Below are 18,485 nucleotides of genomic sequence, written 5' to 3'. Positions count from 1 at the left end.
CATGTGTTTAGTCGGAAAATTCCCCTCTGTTCTTGCCTGAACAGTATGTCGTGGAAGTTACCCCCACGTATCGGGGGCTTGATCCTCTCGAGGATTGTCCATCTGAAATGGTCTGCGGTGTGACCCTTGGCCTAAAAGTGTGAGACTAGCAGTGCTGTGACTTTGCCAGTTCTAATGCACGAGCAGGGTTCTATCATGCGCTTTTTAACTTCCCGCAAGGTCATCCCTTTGTATCTAAGATTACAGGGACACGTAATCATATAGATAACGCCTTTCGTGTTGCAGTTGGTAAAATGTTTTTGGATCCATGGGGTTTTCCACCCAATGTCCATTGTAGTAGTGCGTGCGGTCTGAGTGCACATGGAACATTGGCCACATGGGGAATGACCACTAGCTGGAGCGGTGTTACATAGGATAGGCCGACTGGAAGATGGAGAAGCAATGTTTTTTAGATACAGTGTTGACCAATGTATCCCTAATGTTGCGTCTTCTTTTAAGGGCAAAAAGGGGAGATGATATCTCAATTTTTCCGGTATTGAGAATGGGCCACAGCTTTTTCACTTTTGTTGATTTTGTTAAAAAGAGGAGAGTAACTGAATACTGCTGTGAGACATGATCATCATTATTTTTTTCATGTTGTTCCAAAGTGCACATGCGGGGGATGTTCCTGGCCCTTTTGCACATTTGGTTGACAATCCTCATGGGGTAGCCACGTTGGCTCAGCTGTTTCTTGAGTGCTATAGAGTAAACAGTGTAGTCAGTAGTCTTGCTGCATAGTCTGCAATATCTGAGAAACTGACCGAAGGATAACTTGTCCTTGAGTGCCTGCGGATGATAGTTTGAATAACATAGGAGGGAATGCCTGTCTGTCGATTTTTTGTACACCCTGGAGATGAGCTAACGGTAGGGCCAGAAAAGGGTTTAATTAAACAAGTAGGTCTTCAGGCCTTTTCTGAAAACTCTGTTAAGAGTTTTCCACTCTCAGCTTAATGGTGTGGGATATATTGACCCACTCAATGGCATTGCACCCCATCACCAAGCTGCATTTGCGCAGGAAACAGCAACCTGGCTGCGCTGGCTCCTGTGCGCACCAGGACCTCAAAACTGCATTTAGGAAACAACAACAAAAATGGCTGCACCATCCTGCCTAGCACACTCTGGGCAAAATGGAACCAGGGGACACACTGAAAAAGTATGCCAGTGTGTTCTGAAACCTATAAAGGGAATCAAGTGAACAGGCAGCACTGCATTGCTGCAAAAGCCAAAAATCCCCTTAAAAATGAAACATTTTCACCCTTTCAAAATGCAGTTTTTACGCTAATTCCATCTGTTCATTTTGAAACCACTGTGAGTAAAAAGGCCCTGTCATGCCCAGGATATTTCACTGTGCTTCACCAAAACCAGGCATAATTCCTGAGTGACAGGCCCAGTCAAACCAACTCTCAAAGAAATCAAGAAGCAACTTCATTTTCATTTGCACAGGATCGCGCGTTTATTTCTTTCCAAATCTATCCAGGCGCAGCAGTTCGAAGAGACTTTTAACTCTCTGCACCAGGTCAAGTGTAAATGTATCTATACTTTAGATAAAACTCCTGCTTCAAGGAAAGGACTACAGCTGCAAAGACAGTGTGGGCAATCTGAAGCAGCTACCAAACCGAAATTAGAAATGCTAGCAGTTTTAACACATGTGGAAAAATGGGCTTGGCTGACTGAAGAAGAAATGGCTCATTTAAAATAAACTGTTCATGAAACCCTCTTACTTAGCAATGTAAAGGGTTTATGTTTGTGGTGATAATATACACATAGGCTATCTTCTTTCAGTTTTGTTTAATTCAGGACCCAAAATAAGAAATTAAGGAGTTTAAAACACATGGGCTGGATTTGCAAGCTCTCAGAAAAACCAGTCATTCTAGTTGCCAGCCGTGAAACTTCCCCAAGGGGAAGGGGACTATCATAAAACTCTCAGCAGATACTGACAAACCCCTCATAATGACGGGATTGAACAGACTTTTGTCTTTGCTGGGACCCAAGCAATGAAGCTCCCAGGGAAGGAAGCCAGAGGTGTGAAGAGGGCAATATAACTCCAGTCAAGGGAGAACCCCATGCCACAAAGGGATGAAATGACAGTTTCTTGCAGTTGGAGGAAGAAAATAAAAACATGATCTAGTAACAAAGGAACTGCCACTTGTTCACAAAGACTATTTTAAAGACTTTTTTTTATCTCTGCCGTAAGAACTAGTAAAAATGTAAAAAGTTTGCAGTGTCAAATCTAATTTTATGGGTTTTCTTTAAAAACTTGGTAGAGCTCATTGCTGCATGGGGAACAGAAGTTACAAAATATGACAGATTCCAAGGAAAGTATTAATGGTGCAATACATCCCTGGGGACAATTCACATCTGTGTATAAAATTGTGGAATTTTAGGCCGAATATTTAATGTTTAAAATTACCAAAATGTATCAGAAAGGTGAAAAAAGGTCACACAGACCTGAGGATTGGACAGATCTGTGCTGCACATAATATGTAACCTGTGTGTATATTTTGCCAAGAGATTGCAATTGAAGAAATGTATGTTTTTGGCAAAATCGGATTTTCAGTAAAGTAAATGTGGGCGTTTCTGGACATTGTAAACTCACCTGATAAACAGGACATAATTCCCTTGGCAATCCAACCAACAGAGTGAGGCGGAGACTAGCACCCTTGTCCAATCCCTTTGTTAGGGGTGTGTTTAGTTAAGCCTGCCCCAGTCATATTGTATACTTGGATGATGTCACTAGGCATTATAAATAAGGGTCCCTGACAAGACCCTAGACACACACTCTTCCCGATTCCTGCGCTGCGTTCCTGTACCCGTCAACTATACAGATTCCAGATCCCAACTACAAGGCCAAGCATTGCTGATCCTGCTCCAGCAAGGCCTACCCTACAATATTAAAACCCACTAATCTCCCATTAACAAGGAGAAACTGTGGTACCTTTGGTATCCTGATCCAGATTGGCTTGCTGCCCCTCACTGCATGCTGTGGCTATCCTGCTACCCTGATGACCTATATTATCGAGTAACCAGAATTGCCAATCAAGAAGTGCTACCCGGTAACCAGTCCCTGCCCAGCTGATCCTGTCCCGCTGATTTTGTCCTGCTGTCCTTTGTTAGACCAGATCCGTGTGGAGACCAGAACCGCTGACTGTCCAAACTTCAAAACTAAAAAGTGGACTGTGAGTATCAATATGAACCATAGAAAACCATAGTTTACCTTGCCTTGCCCTTAGTTTCCCTCTCTAAGTCATCCTATCCTTAGCCCGATAACTTGTAATATTGTCAGAATTATTCTTGAAACCCTGCCATTGATTTCAAGTGCTCACGCCATCTCTGTAGTAATTCCGCCTTGTGTAAATCCTAAACTATTAAACCTATTTCGAGTGATCGGACTGGTTCCGCCAGGGCGGGCGCTGTGGAACTAGGGTTGAATTTGCAAATCAACCCTGGAGCTTTCTGTGTCCCTCTTTGGTAGTCTAGCCTGAATGCTCTAGTGTAGAGTAAAACTGTTCTTGTCAAAACTGATTTCCTTTCCTTTTTTCACCGCTCCATTTTACTCAAAACGCATCTTTCTAGATCTTGCATAACTCACTCAATTTACCAGCTGGAGACTTAATTTCACTTCCATATCGTACCTATGATCTATAGCTACACCCCAATACAAAAACAATATTTCACCTGTTTTTATGAAAAACTGTTGCGGTAATTTCAGGCGGAAATTGCAAAATTAGCTAAATTTCCAACGTGTCATTAGCTGCAACATGTTTTAAAAACCTGCCACTCATTTTCGAACTGTATGCTCTTGGTTATACATTGCTTGTGATTGTTTGTACTTCTACATGGTTGCTGTAGTGAGGAATAATATTTGTTTCAAGGTTTTTTTTTTTTACACACATTCATTCATTTATTCATCCATTTCCGAGTGTCATTTTTAGCATTGCCAGGGTTTAAAATCCATTTTTCTCTCTTGTTTGGGGAGGGAAGGTCGGATTTCAATTCTGTTTTCCATTTGTTATTCCTGATTACCTGCGGTTTCTTCATATCCATTTAGAATTATTTGTGGGTTGAGGGAACATTGCAGGGGGACATTCTAACTTGAGTGCTATCTTGCCTAAAATCAAAAACGGCTGTAGATGTGTCAATAGTAGGCTAAACTAAGTGCATTGCTTCCATTCCTATTGTTATTATTACCCCATTGGTGATTGCTGGTCCATATTAAAAATTATATGATTTCTTTTAATATAATTCAAATAAATAAATAAATATTACATTTTATCAACCAGCCTGGTTCATTGTGACCCAGGGTATTTGAAAAAGGGGTGTGATATGAGTGGTGTACCATCTCAATATTGAATCTAACATGAAAACATAAGCTTTTCAGTCGCGCGCTGCATACTAGGCCGAGACTAAGGTGTGCATCGCCTCATTAAAATCCTTAACAATGGGGAGATTATTCCAGGCCGTGGGTTCCGCAGAATAGAAAGCTCCCACCTTAGCCTGAGACAGTTTACAGGCCGGAACAATTAGCTGGGTGTGACTATTTGATCTAAGACTGTATTTACTCGTCTTAGGCCTTAATTCATCATAAAGGTAGACAGGACCAGAGTTTTTCATACAGTTAAATGAGATGGACAGGAGCCGTAAGAGAATTCGTTCCTTAATAGGGAGTCAGTGAAGCTCCCTTCTCGCCTTAGATATGTGATCTGATCTCTTGTTCAGAACAACCCTAACAGCGTTGTTCTGCACTACTTGCAATCTATTCAGTTTGCAGTTGGGAAGGCCTATCAGGAGTCTACTGCAGCAATCTATCCTTGAACTTATCAGTACTCTCGCTAGGGTTGCCCTAATAGTTTGTGAGAGAAAGGGACAGGCATGAGATAGCAATTTAATATAGTAGGCAGACGAGGCCACAAGGCTGCTGACCTGCGCCTTCATATTGAGATTGCAGTCAAAATATTACCCTAGCGTCTTAACCTTTCTCTTGACTTTTATAGCACAATCATCAATCACAAATTGGGAGTACTGGTCTTCCAATTTGTGGATTTTAGGGTCAGTACCCACAAGCATAAGTTCAGTGTTACTTGTATTAAGGGCCAATCCATTGGAACACATCCAGCTTTGGATGAGAAGGTAAATCCTGTTGATATTTATTTTGTCATCCAGAAAGACACCCATAATAGGGATGATACATTGGGTGCCATCAGCATAGTTTGTAAATGATATGTTATTAATATCCAGGACGTCCAGAAAAGGTACTGTAAAGATGTTATAGAAAATGGGAGAAAGACAAGCTCCTTGTGAGACTCTGTGAGTTAGCTTCTTGGTGTTCGCATCTGCCAGATTGCTACTCACTCTACATTGGCAGTCTTTCAGAAAAGAGGCAGTCCAGTCAGCTGCCGACGCTGAGAAACCCGCCACCTCCCTCAACCTGCAGACCAACACTGTACGGTCTACCAGGTCAAAGGCGGCAGATAGGTCCAACAGCATCAGCATACTGGGGTTGCCTTGATCCATATGGCGGAGGAGCCTAGATTTTAAAACTAGCAGAGCAGGCTCAGTACTGTGCTTTTCCCGAACGCCGGATTGTTTCTTATTCAGAATGTTAGCATTTCTCAAATGAGCCAGTAATTGAGTATATGCAACTCTATCAAGGATCTTTAGTAGACATGGGGAATTAGAGATAGGGTGATAATTAAGTGGATCATCAGGGGAGAGGTCTGTTTTTTTTAATAATGGAGTCACCCATGAATGTTTGATGCAGGTAGGCACAGCACAGTCCCTGAAGGAAGCATTGACAAACTTACAGAGGGGTAGGAATAAGCGAAGTAGCACAGGCTTTAATCGTTAAGGCAGGACAGACATCTCCCTTACAATTAGATGGTTTAAGGTTTTGTATTATCACTGTAAGGTCTGTCTCTGTGATAGGTTTGAAAGAGAAGAGTTCTTCTTTCCAACATTTAGATGGTATAATAGTGTCCTTATGACCCTTGTGCGATAAAGTTGCTCTAGCTTCTGAAATACCTCTGGTAATTTTGTCAAGCTTGGCATCCATGGCCTCCTGTAACAGATTACACCATTTAGTATCTTTCGTGATGGTGTCCTGCATTTTTCACATAGCTATCACTAAATAGGTCACCTTCAATTAACAGCCAGCTATTGTGTTTATCCATGCTTAGTTACTTCCAGTTGTGTCTCGTAGCTAATGACATTCATGCCCCTGATCAGTTCATTCCTTTTACTCTTATTTAGTCTTATCCCTTCTCCTCTAGCAGTTCTCCTAGCTACAACTTTCCTCCTAGCAGCCCTCGACCTCCTCTCTATGTACTCCTCTCCCCTCTTCTCCCATCTGTCACTTCTCTCCTCAGCTCATCCAATCTAATCAGTTGTTACTACAAGTGGGTAGGACGAGTTTTTGTCTACAACCCGTGGATCGGAACCCAGACCCGGTGTCAGACTCAGTACTGGGGGGTGGAGGGGAGGTCACTGGAGATTCGGAGGGAGAGTTTGGTATATCATATGCGGTGTGGTGTATTGTGGGTAAGGCAAATTGGGGGCACGAATACCCATTGTCAGGTCGGGTACCAGGGTTGTGAGTGGAGCTTCGATGGGCTACACGCATAGAAGATAATGTTGTGGAGTTAAGGGTGTTGGGTGAGGAGGAGACGTCCATTCGTGCCACGGTAGTTGCCTATGCAGCGGTAACAGCGACCCACCACAAATATCTGGGAAGAATAGGGGCAACAAAGAGGGAATTACATGTATAATATTTGGTTCTAAATGGGGGGACAGTGCAGGCTCCTCGGCGCCCTAAGCAACGTTAAGTTTTTTTTGTTGCATTGATGGTACTGAGGACGGATGGCACAGAGGGCAGGATTGTTCTTCTGCACTATGATAAGTTTGGGGAGGGTGCATTTGGTACTGGGAGGCCAGAATGGTGGTGAACGTGGGATGGCACCATGGAGGTCAGAAGGGCAATGGGTGAGCAGGGTGCTACTGGGAAGCCATATAATCCAGAGACACAGGATTGTTTTGGGGAGTGTCGTACTGAAGCCCTAATGAGGTAGTCCGACAGACAATTTATATTAATTGATAAATGTCTCAGGAGCACCCTAACTGGCGTCCCTGCACGTTTCCACCATGGGACACCATTGGACGCTGCCCAGAAGTGGACATGCCACATGTGGCAGGATTCTGAACTGCCTAATAAGCTATTCTAAGGACTCTGCAAATCCAACCTTTCAGGATCACCATCGTAGACTTATGCCCTGCCCTCCATGGACAAAAGGTGACAATCAGTTTCTCACACTTCCTTGTACCCACCATCTGATCCAGGTAAGTTTTCAAAGCCCTCCCAACATCTGGGGTTGGGCGATACGAGAAACCGTGCTGCAAGGGCGTTGTCATGCATAGGAATTGGTCAGTGTTACCACAACGGCAGCAAAGAGGATCACTACTCTTTCCCACACGCCAGCTATTCCAGCTGCTCCAAGCTGCCCTATACGATCTCATGGTTTTTTGGTCCTTTGAGTTCCGGTTGAAGCGACTAGCTTCGTCCAAAAGTGCTGGTTTTCTCCAGGCGCACTGGAAGTCATCCATGCCAACAAGGCCAGTGACCCATACTGGGTCATTGGGTGAAGATTCCCTGCTGGGTCTTGCAGCATTTGAGGCAATAGCAGCAGGAGTAGCAGATAATCTGCAGAGAGCACCAAGAGTCCTGAGAACTAAAGTTGAGTTGACCAAAAGGGGGGCGCCCAACACCCCAAATCAAAAAGGAAGATCTTCCTGTAATCATACGGTGACTCCATCCTAAAGTCATCCATGGCTAGTTCAGGAAGATCATCCGAAACCATCCTGAAGTATGTGTATAGGCTGAAATATTTAAATGAGATGACTCTAGAGTTATCACACAAACTACTCCAGGATGAGCCATGACAACTTCAGGATGGATGGGCAATTACTCCAAGAAGACTTCATGACAACTTCAGGAGGGGTTCGAAATTGTGAACAATTATTTCTGACAACTTCAGGAGAAGTTACACGTTGCTTAGGAAAGGGTTTTGATTCCTTGTAATATGGGTGGTATAACTATAGGGTGAGTCTACTTCGATTTATGGATAGTGTACTGGAAAACCTCAAGGGAATTTGCAGCTGTTACTTTTCATCTTTGCTAGAGCACTCAAATGTCATTAACTAAGGTTCGCTGATTTAGTATACAAAACTAGAGATCCAGCCCACAATGACACAAACTGACCTGTAAACGCCCTAATTTCAGTTCTCATCTCTAGCTAACATGGCATCACACTCAAACTCCCATAATTACAAATCACTGCACTAAAATACACACTTTCAGTGACCTAAACAGAATAAGTTAAAGGTCTACCTGCATGACAGGCTGCCAATCACTTCACCCAATATCACTATGAGCAGCTAGCAATTAGTTCAACCATTCACCACACCCAAGAAAACACTAGATGACCTCCCCCAAACCGAAATAAGTAGCACAAAAACATGTGCCATTTACAAGTTGGCACCAACCTACAAATTCACCAGATCAACTATATAGTTCTACATACAAAAGCACTTGCATCTTCAGTTTCACAGAGCAGCGTGTGAGCTACAATTACATTGTCGATTAGTATCAGGGGCTGACGTAGCAACCAAACTCGGTTGTGGGGATGTTCCAATTCCATTGTGTTGTTTTAAGACCGTAATCTGAATGATTGCACAGGTGTGTGGGACTGTGTAGGTGTCACTTCACTGTCCAAACAGACATGACCGTCATACAGTAACAAGGACACACTGTTGAGAAGACATGGTGATAGAGTTGAGCTTGTCAAATTAGATCTGTCAGACAAAACATTTATAGCAGACAATTGACTGTTACTTTATAGTCCAATATTTTGTAGTTGTTGATCAGCTACATCTTTGGGAACTGCAACATTACACAGAGACATCTGTCAATTAAATGCTGTGTCTTTCAATTGTCCAGGTGAAGTAAAGGGCGGTTCTGAGCAAGGAATGTAGGAGGAATGAAGAACACTAGACATCCCTGCCAATAAGGTTTTACAGCTTTTGTGAACAGCCATTAATACGTTTTGGAGTTTCCACCATCAGCTTTTACAATATAATTCTCTTGTTTATTTCACTGCTTCTTCTTGTAGTTCACTCCAGATTCCATCAGTAGCTGCTTTTCTCCTCTACCTTTCTTTTTAAAGCCTCAATTAGTCCCTCTGCATCAAATGTTTTCTGTGTCTTAATCCTGTTTCTTGGCTGTGGGTATGAAAAAGGCAAGTTGAAACTTCATGCGACTACCAATACAACAAACATTTTGCTTGAGCTGTACACTAGTGACTCCCCTTAAGCGCAATCCTATCTAGCCCATTGAATTTTTGCTTATTCTTGCTCTCCTTGGTGCTTTCCCTCCCTCCCATGCAGCTACCCACAACTCAGTCTAGCTGCACACATACTCTGACCTGGACTACGGTCCCCGAGGGTGTTCAACACATATTGCTTAGTCAATAACATAAGAGAAATCAGTAGACCATCTATACAGAGAGTTACTCTGGAGGAAAGAGATGCTGTAAAAGTGTGGCGGGCATTGTGCAGCATTCATCTATATGTGTGAAAAAAAAGGAATGCCACTGTGTAGGGACGTCCGATGTACCCTCCTCCCCCTAACATCAAATAGATGAACAAAAAAAAATACATTGCTTACCTGACTATAAAAGCGCGACTGCCTTGAAATCTTTTTCTTCACGTATTTCTCTTCTACTTTCATCAAGACCCTCTATCAGCCATTTCCAATTAACTTCACCAGGAATTGCCAAAGGCTCAAATGCTCCATTCTTTCAAATACACAGAGAATTGTCGAAATCAAAGAAAAGCACATTATAAGAGTGCCACGATTTGGGTTTTTGCCTAAAGGAAGAAATTAAAATTAAATTTAGTATGCTGCAAGTATTTTTGAACCAGGTCTGTACCCAAAACCATTAATTTATAGTGGGCTTGCTATGGATGCTCCTGCCTGATGTGTCCTGATTTGCGAGTGAAGCGTCTCTTTGTGCTTGGTAACTACCTCCAAGACTCACGCATTGGGGCTTTAACTAGTTGCATCTGCTCGCTACTAAAATTAGAGGTGGGTGTTCTGGAGAGGTAATATGTTCTTTGCAGAGCTCTTGTACCTAAAATGCTGCAGTCATTGTGTGTGTCCTTAAAAGACAAGCACCCGTTTCAGTTTCTTAAATGTATATATCAAACATCGAGAGTCCCAGCTTGCAGACAGCAACATGTACAGGAACCGATAGGCATGGTTTCTCACATGCGCCACCGCCTGATACATGTAGATAACTTATTCCTTAGAGGGTCGGGTGCACCTATATGAGGAAGGCATGGACCTATTCTTGTGGAACATTGTGGAGGCATTGGAGCAGCAACCGCGTTAAAGCCAGAGAGGGGCAGCCAGTAGGAGCATATATCCCCTAATTGGTGATGGTTTGAAAGCGATCAGCCTGATCAGTAGAAAAGTCATTGTGTGGAACTGTGAAGCAGTCGCCCCACCCACGAAAAAGATGGCTTCTGTAAACTGAACAGCTAGGGTGCCTTAAGGCAGTGGCCTTCAAACTGGGGGACCCAACGGATGCCTGGTGGTGGGGGGCTTGAAGGATTATGGTGACTGGTTTTAATAGAAAATATAAGCATTTGTGGCTGGGGGCCAGAAACTATATTTTACTCCAGGGGGGGCTCAGCATAAAAAGGCTTCAAGACCACTGCCTTTAGGGAATAAAGTGACCTCCCACTTTCAAATAGCAAAGCAATTAACAGCACTCATACGTTTCCCTTAAAGTAGCTTGTCTCGCCCTTTCTAGAACAGTAGCTTCTTCCTCTTCCCCTCCTACCCTCTCACACTCCTGTTGCACCAAAACCCACAAAACGCGGAAAGAGTGACGGTCCTCTCCCTCGACACTCCATACCTCACCCATTGTCCATTAGTATAGACTCCCAGCCTTTCCCACCCCTACCTTCAGACACTCCCCTCACTGTCTCCACCCACTTGTGCTTGGCTTCTCACCCAGTACACCTAAACCCCCAGCACCCACCGACTCAAACCAGAAACAACTCGCCTAACTCTCCCCTCACCTAAAGTGCTCCACTCACCACCCTCCCATTCCCCCATGATCCTCCCCACGTCTCAAATACCTACCACCCCGCACCTACTCCTCCCGCCCCCATCGTCCTAACCCTCACACCCAACCCTCAAAGTACACATGCATCCAGGACCCCTTACTACACCCCGCCCCCTTCCAGGCACCCATGTCCACCGAACACTCCCTGCAATGAGCGTCACGAAAACCACCTCTCCTCACGAAGTCATATCTCCAATCCTCTGACAATCCCAACATATTTTTATCACCAAAACCTGGTTCTCCAACGATTTTGCGCCCGTCGAAGACAAGGCCTTCCCCCCCTGGCTACTCGCTTATCACCCACAATAGACCTTCCAGAGGAGGCGGAGTGGCAATCCTCTACAAACCCCATTTCTCCGTCTCACTCGTCGAATCCCAGGCTTGCAACGCTCCCTGTGAATCCCTTCTAGTAAAACTCTCGCTACCATCGACATTCACTCACAGCTTCCTACTCATCTACAGACCCCCTGGATATGACAGACATTTTGCCAACAATCTATTTGACTTAATAGCTACCATTCAGGTAAATCACCCATCTCTTACACTCCTGTGAGATTTCAATATCTGGTTCGATATGCTCAACAACCCCATGACCCATCTTCTTGTCGACAGTCTTGATGCATTCAACCTCTCCCAACATACTACTGGCCCAACTCAGGTGTGCACACCCTTGATGATATTTTCAGCTCCCATGTCCTCGTCTCTCTATCCAGTCCCAAACCGGATAGATCACTTTGCCATCCCTTTCTCTATCCCCACACCAGCCCCGCCTCCTACAGCTCCCCTTGCCCCCACCTTTAATCACAAATGCTGGAAGAGAGACTTGGTACTACCCGACCTAGCTGAATCCCTGCTACTCAGTCCCCTAGCAACACTGTGCTGTGGTAGACCCTTAACCATTGAATCCTTTGACTCCTGGGTTAAAGAATAACTAATTCCTCTCACCCCCCCTGCACCCTGCAACCTCACACAAAGGACCATCCCCCAAATGGTTCACAACCCACCTGAGGACATTCAAAAAACAAAACTCTTGAACGCAAATGGCGAGCATCTAGAACCGATCTCAGCAGATCTGTGTTTGCCCTCCACCACCGTAATTACAAATCCGAGATCCGAAAGCGCAAGAAAGCTTATAATAAGGTTACGCACCGTAGTGACCACCTTACTCCTAGGTCCCCTTTCCTCCATACTTATGGGACATTCCTCCGTCCTGTGGGACGGGAACCGGAGCACTTTGTAAAAAGCATCACATTTTTCAAAAATGTGTCCTTCCTCTCTTTTTACGCGGGGTACTGCACAAGGCCGTAACCCCGCCCTCCTTAGCTCCGCCCAGCGCATCGCCCATCAGTCCTTTTCTATCGCCAGGTCAGAGACCTTTAAGCAATAATAGAGGAACCTTATTAGAGGGGACGGCGGGCGGGCTTATAGAGGAAAGGGGACTAGGAGTAAGGTGGTCACTACGGTGAGTAACCTTATTATACTCCTACATCCCGTCCCCTTTCCTCCATACTTATGGGAGATTCCCAAGCACTCCTCACAGGAACTACGGGTGGATGGAAACCCCCTACTGAAAAAGGATTTTCAGCACAGCCTGACCAAACTGAGCATCAGATCTGGAGCTCAGGTCCAAACAGTAATGTTTACAAAAAGCCGATGGGGAGGGTAAAGTAGCCGCTTTCGCAATGGTCTCCCAGGGGACATACTTTTGAAAGGCAACAGCAGCTGCCTTGCCCCATACCAGATGTACATGAACCCCTTTAGGAGGCTGGAGACCCTGAACAGCGCAAGACTCCGTAATACAGGCAGCAATCCATCTGGAGATAATCGCTTTGGAGGCCTGCTTACCTTGCGGATTACCAAAGGTCACCAATAGTTGAGAAGAACTCCTAAATTCAGATGTTCTGTCCAGATAGAACTTAAGAGCTCTTCTAACATCCAGGCAATGCAAAACCCTCTCAGCTTCCGAAGCCGGGTTTGGAAAGAAGACAGGCAGGGAGATTGACTGATTTAGATGGAAATCAGAAACCACCTTTGGTAGGAAAGAAGGATTTGTCCGTGTTAGGCAGAAACCTGTGCAGTTCCCTTAAGGACCACTGCAAAAGGCTTAAGACTACAGGTGTTGGCAGTAAACCCAATTGGTAGCAGTCTGTACCACCAAGATTTACCTGGTAGCTTTGGCTGAGCAGCCAGACTTCTCTCAAAAAGAGTTAGACAGTATATAGAGTATACAAGATAGGTACCAAAATACAGTAGCACAAGCAAACACTGACCAGAGCTTTGGTATCAAGTATATACTTATTTATTTAAAGACACACTTAGAAACACTCCAGCACTATTATTGTAAGCAAGTTCAAAAACACAGTCACTATTAATATATATACATCCCTTATTCGACAAGTCTTAGTTAACACCACTTATTTTCAAACAGAGGTGAGCGCTTAACTGAAGATGGCACTCCAATAAGTTATCAAAAAAGGGAGGGAAAAGGCAGAAATTAGAAAAGCACACAACACAATACTTTAGAAGCACTCAGCAAGGCAGGAAAGTCAAAGTCTACTTGTGAGCAAAAAGTTCAGAGGCCCGGCTCCCTCTTAGAGAGAGTAGAACACCAACGCGCCCAGGATCACACAGTTTAAAAGGCTTGAAAAGTCTTGCAGAGAGTTTAAAAAGGAATTAGTTCAGCTCAAAAAAGTTCGGTTAGCCAGCCTAGTGCCAACCCAAGTGGTAAATTGAGGATTTACGAGACACCCCACACAAACCGTTGCGAGGAGGCCAGACGGACACAGTACCTTGAAAGTGGGGAGAATCCTCCATCGGGGGCAGTTGTTCCTGGCAGTGAGTGCAAATCGCGGCGTCGTCCAGAGGGAGAGAAGATCTCGACGTGGAGGAAAGCTGAAGGTCTTGCACTGCCAGGGAAGAAACCAGCCGCGGAGTTCCCCGGTTAAAGGGTACTACCCTTTTATTCGCAGTAGTGGTAAAACATGGTATCCCGGTTGCCAGGGTGCTTGGCACAGGCAAGGCGGCCAAGAGATGCTCCGGGGAGGCGAAAAGGCGGGCAAACTGGTTATCCCCACCAGTCAAAGGAAGAAGACTCTTCGGGATGAAGATCTACTCTGTCGCTGGAAGAAGTGGTGAGTCGGTTCAGCAGGGCTCCACCGGTGGTGTCGTCGTTGCAGGTCGGCTCAGCTTCTCCCTCTTCGGATTCTTTGGTCCTGTGGCGACGTCTGAAGTCCCAGTCCCCAAAGCCCTGCTTTTATGCAGAAAACCCCCATTCATCAGTCCTAGCTGTCACTTAAACATGCTAAGTGGTGAGCCGGGCAGCTCACCACTGGGCCAATCACACAAGAGTGCGACTTGAGTTGTCGAGGCAACTCAGTCCAGGGTGCCTAAACCCCCCCCTCCCACACATCCTGTATACCCAGACAGAGTGGCACCACTTTTGGAGGCTTCTGCGGAGAAGCCCGCCAAAAAGTGGAACAAAGGGCTCGACTTGGGTTGGAGTTACAGAGGCGAACACAAACACCATTTTAAAACCGAGTCCTGGCGAAAAGACCCAACCGGGGAATAAATATTAAATAAATAACCCGGCGGTATCTTTAACATTGCACCAAAAAGTGGTGCGTTTAAAATGAATGGGAAAATCCCATAGTAAATATTCTTAAGGAATATTGCGTGTGGTAACCACTGCCACCAGCCAGAAACTCGAGGAGGGGGGAACTGTACAGCCCCCTCGAAAACAGACCCAGGGGTAATCTAATTAACCCCTTCCAGTACTTCCACAATATGATGGTTTGTACTGGTTCTGTTCACAAATTTGGACTAATAAAGCCAATGGTGACTTTACATGCCCTGGGAGACAGTAGTCAGTCCCAGGGTATGGAGTCTATGATTGGGGGTCACTATGACACCCCTGTGTTACTGCATTGAGGGTGCTGTGTAACACACTTACCCAAAATCACATGAAACCCTATGGAGTAAAAGACCCCATAGCCCATGAAACACATTACAAAGTCAAAGGATAACTCAAATCATGTCTAAGAGTGGGAGGAAAAAAAAAAAGTCTCACTCTTAGCAGGAGAAAAAATAAACCCCAAAAATCCAGCAAAGCTGCTGGGGGACTCACTAGGTTTGGGAAATTAGCCTTAACAGAGAATTCTCCCTAACAGTCCTTAGGACAACCTTATCCTTGTGGAAAACCAAGAAGGGATGCTCCACCGACAAAGCCTGGAGCTCACTCACACGCCCTCGCCGAAGTAACGGCGACCAAGAAAGACACCTTCCACGAAAGGTGCTCAAGATCTACCGTAGCCATTGGTTCGAAAGGCTTATGGCACAAGGCCGTAAGGACCATGTTCAGATCCCACGTCGGATGCGGTTTTCGAACAGGAGGGTAAAGACGCATTAGACCCGCAAAGTGTCTTTTAACCACTGGATTTGACAGTGAAAAAGAGCACTGTTCTGTGGATAGGTAGGCGGCCACAGCCGAAAGGTAAGTCCTGCATGACAGGACATGAATGCATGACTCTGCTAGATGAGAGACGAAGGACAATACCGTGTCAATCGTAGCCACCCTGGGGTCCAGCTGTTTGGCCAAGCACCAGTGACAGAACCAAAGCCATTTGCTTCTGTACTGAGACCTTGTCAAAGGCTTCCTGGCTGCCTGAATAATGCGCTTGTGTCAGCAGCAGGTTGAGATGTTCTAGAGATCTGAACTCAGGCACCATGCCGCCAAGCTGAACGATTGTGGGGAGGGGTGCCACAGTTGCCGATCTCTCTGGTGAAGCAGATCGGGAACCAACAGAAGCCTGATCGGTGCACACACCAACAGATGTTGAAGCTCCGAAAACCAGAACATGGCCGGCCACCACAGAGCTATGAGCAGAAAGAGAACAGTTCACCGTGTTCCTCAGCTTGCAAACCATCCGATGAATCAGAGGCAGAGGCGGAAAAGCATAGGCCCTCATGTTGTGCCAGGGAATCTCGAGAGCATCGCCCAGAGAGGGGGCTCCCAGCTCATTTCTGGAGGCATACAGAGGACGTTTCTTGTTTGCCGATGTTGCAAAGAGGTCCACTTCCGGAGTGCCCCAACACAGGAATATCTGTAAGAGGACCTCCGCTTTAAATTCCCACTCGTAGCTGACCATTGTTCGTCGGCTGAGGGCATCTGCCGTTACGTTCAATTGGCCCGGGATGTGTACTGCTACCAGCCAGACACCATGCTGAACCAACCATTCCCAAATCTGAATGGCAAGATCCACAAGAGGAGGGGACTTGGTGCCCCCCTGCTTTTAGATGTAAAACATGGACACCACATTGTCCGTGCGGACACAAACCACTTTGTTGGCAATGACCGGCCTGAACGCTTTGAGCGCCAGGAAGATCGCCAGAAGTTCCAGATGATTTATATGAAGGAACTTGTCTTGGGGTGTCCAGAGGTCGGAGACCTGAAGAAGATCCAACGTCGCACCCCACCCTAGAAGGGAGGAGTCAGTCATGATTGTCACCATCGGAGCGGGGTCTTGAAAACCTGCGCCCCCCGACAGATTGCTGAGAGACGACCACCACACAAGGTCCATTCTCATGAAAGCCGGAATCGATAGTATCTTGGAGTCTGGATCCACAGCCTGACGCCAAGAACTCCGAAGAGCCAATTGCGTCCGCCTCATCTTAGAGCCGAGCAAGAGGAAGAGCCAATACGCACAAGGCCACGAGGCGCAGCAGCCTTTGGAACCACCAGGCCGACATGCTCTGACTGCGCAAACATCTGACATGTGACCAACAGATCCGCCATTCTGTCCCCGGTCAGGTAAACTCTGCAATTGATCGTGTTCCAAGTCCTGAGAGACCGTCATGGAGGATTTCCACCAGTTCACCGACAGCCCAAGGTGGAACAGGAGCTGGAGGAGAGACTGAAGATTGCTCAAGGCTTTCAGCGGGCAAGGACTGCGCAACAGCCAATCGTCCGAATACAGATACACATGGATACCCTGAAGCCGAAGATAAGCTGCGATAACCGACATCTTCATAAAGACACACAGTGCTGAGCTGAGGCCAAAAGGGGAGCACTCGGAACTGGAAGTGCTCCTCCCCTATGAAAACCGTAGGTATCTCCAGTGTGGATTCCAGATCAGAATATGCACATATGCTTCCTGAAGGTCCACCACACTGAGCCAATCGTCCTTCTGCAAAGAGGACTTTATTTGACAAGGTGTGATCATCTTGAATTTCTCTTGGGGTAGAGAAAGATTGAACTGGGAAAGGTCTACGATGGCGCGCAGGCCAGCTAGTTGGGTTTGGGCACAGTAAACAGCCGGGAATAGAAGCCCTCCCCTCGCTCCCCTAGAGGAACGGGTTCCACCGCTCTGAGATCCAGTAATTTCTGAATTTAGGCTTTGAGGGAGGGCGACCATGAGTGCTGGAAGGGAGGATTAATGGGTGGGGAAGGGGTAAGCGGAAGCCCGCCTGAGCGACTGACAAGACCCACCGGTCCTCGGTGACGGTCTGCAACACCTCCCAATGAGATACAATGCGTCCTCCCACCAGGGTCTCGTGCAAGCGCAGAAAAACCTAATTTTGCTGGTTTCTCGGTGGCGGCACCACCTGAACCTGAAGAGGAGGCTGAGGAGCGGGAGAAAAAAACAACTCTTTTGCTGCCTTCGGCGGGAATTTCCCAAAGGGGTGTCAATTCAAATTTTCAATCCAAAAAAACCCGAAACCAGAGGAAGGCAGAGGCTTCGACAACAATCTCTGTGTCCTGAAAGAAGGTTTTACCAGGACAGACAAGGACTTGGAGGTCTGAGTGCTGTCCTTCGTTTTGGTCAGCTCCACGTCTGTTGTAGAAAGAAAGAGCTCCTTCCCATCAAAAGGCAAGTCCACAACCTTATCCTGCACCTCCTTAGAGAACTTGGTGGCGTGCAGCCAAGCCGGACGAGAGGTAGCCCCGTCAAGCATAAGGCCCCGGGCTGAGGTGTCGACATGATGCGCCGCTGCCTCCAGCAAAACCTGCGCCAGGACACTGGCATCTGACAAGCCCGCTTTGAAATCTTCTAGCTTTTCAGCAGGAATAAACTCCTCAAACTCCGACAGACCTTTCTACATTTTCATGTTCGCCCCCGCTAATACCATTTCTGCATTGGCTTGACGCAGCTGCAGGGCTGAATTAGCGAATATCTTCCTCCCAAGGGAGTCAAGAAGCTTGTCCTCTTTGGTCAGAACCTGTGTAGCCGTCATAGAAGAGGATGACACATGTCTGCATTGCAAAGTGGC

General features: G+C 46.0%; 1 long non-coding RNA gene across 1 annotated transcript in view; it reads right to left on the bottom strand.

Annotated features, from left to right (window-relative positions):
- Positions 1 to 1,463: 1,463 nt before the first annotated feature.
- The window catches only part of LOC138582523 (uncharacterized), a 69,974-nt gene continuing 52,952 nt past the window's right edge, over positions 1,464 to 18,485 (bottom strand). The window contains exons 2-3 of the long non-coding RNA XR_011305038.1: positions 9,752 to 9,954; positions 1,464 to 9,306 (exon numbers count right to left, since the gene is read on the bottom strand). This is a non-coding gene — a long non-coding RNA (uncharacterized lncRNA). The remainder of the gene's footprint in view (positions 9,307 to 9,751; positions 9,955 to 18,485) is intronic.

Source organism: Ambystoma mexicanum, chromosome 3q (genome assembly GCF_040938575.1).
Source record: "Ambystoma mexicanum isolate Mex_15411 chromosome 3q, UKY_AmexF1_1, whole genome shotgun sequence".
NCBI classification, from domain to species: Eukaryota; Metazoa; Chordata; class Amphibia; order Caudata; family Ambystomatidae; genus Ambystoma; species Ambystoma mexicanum.
The sequence above is the reverse complement of the archived record's forward strand: the minus strand, read 5'-3'. Positions and strand labels throughout refer to the sequence as shown.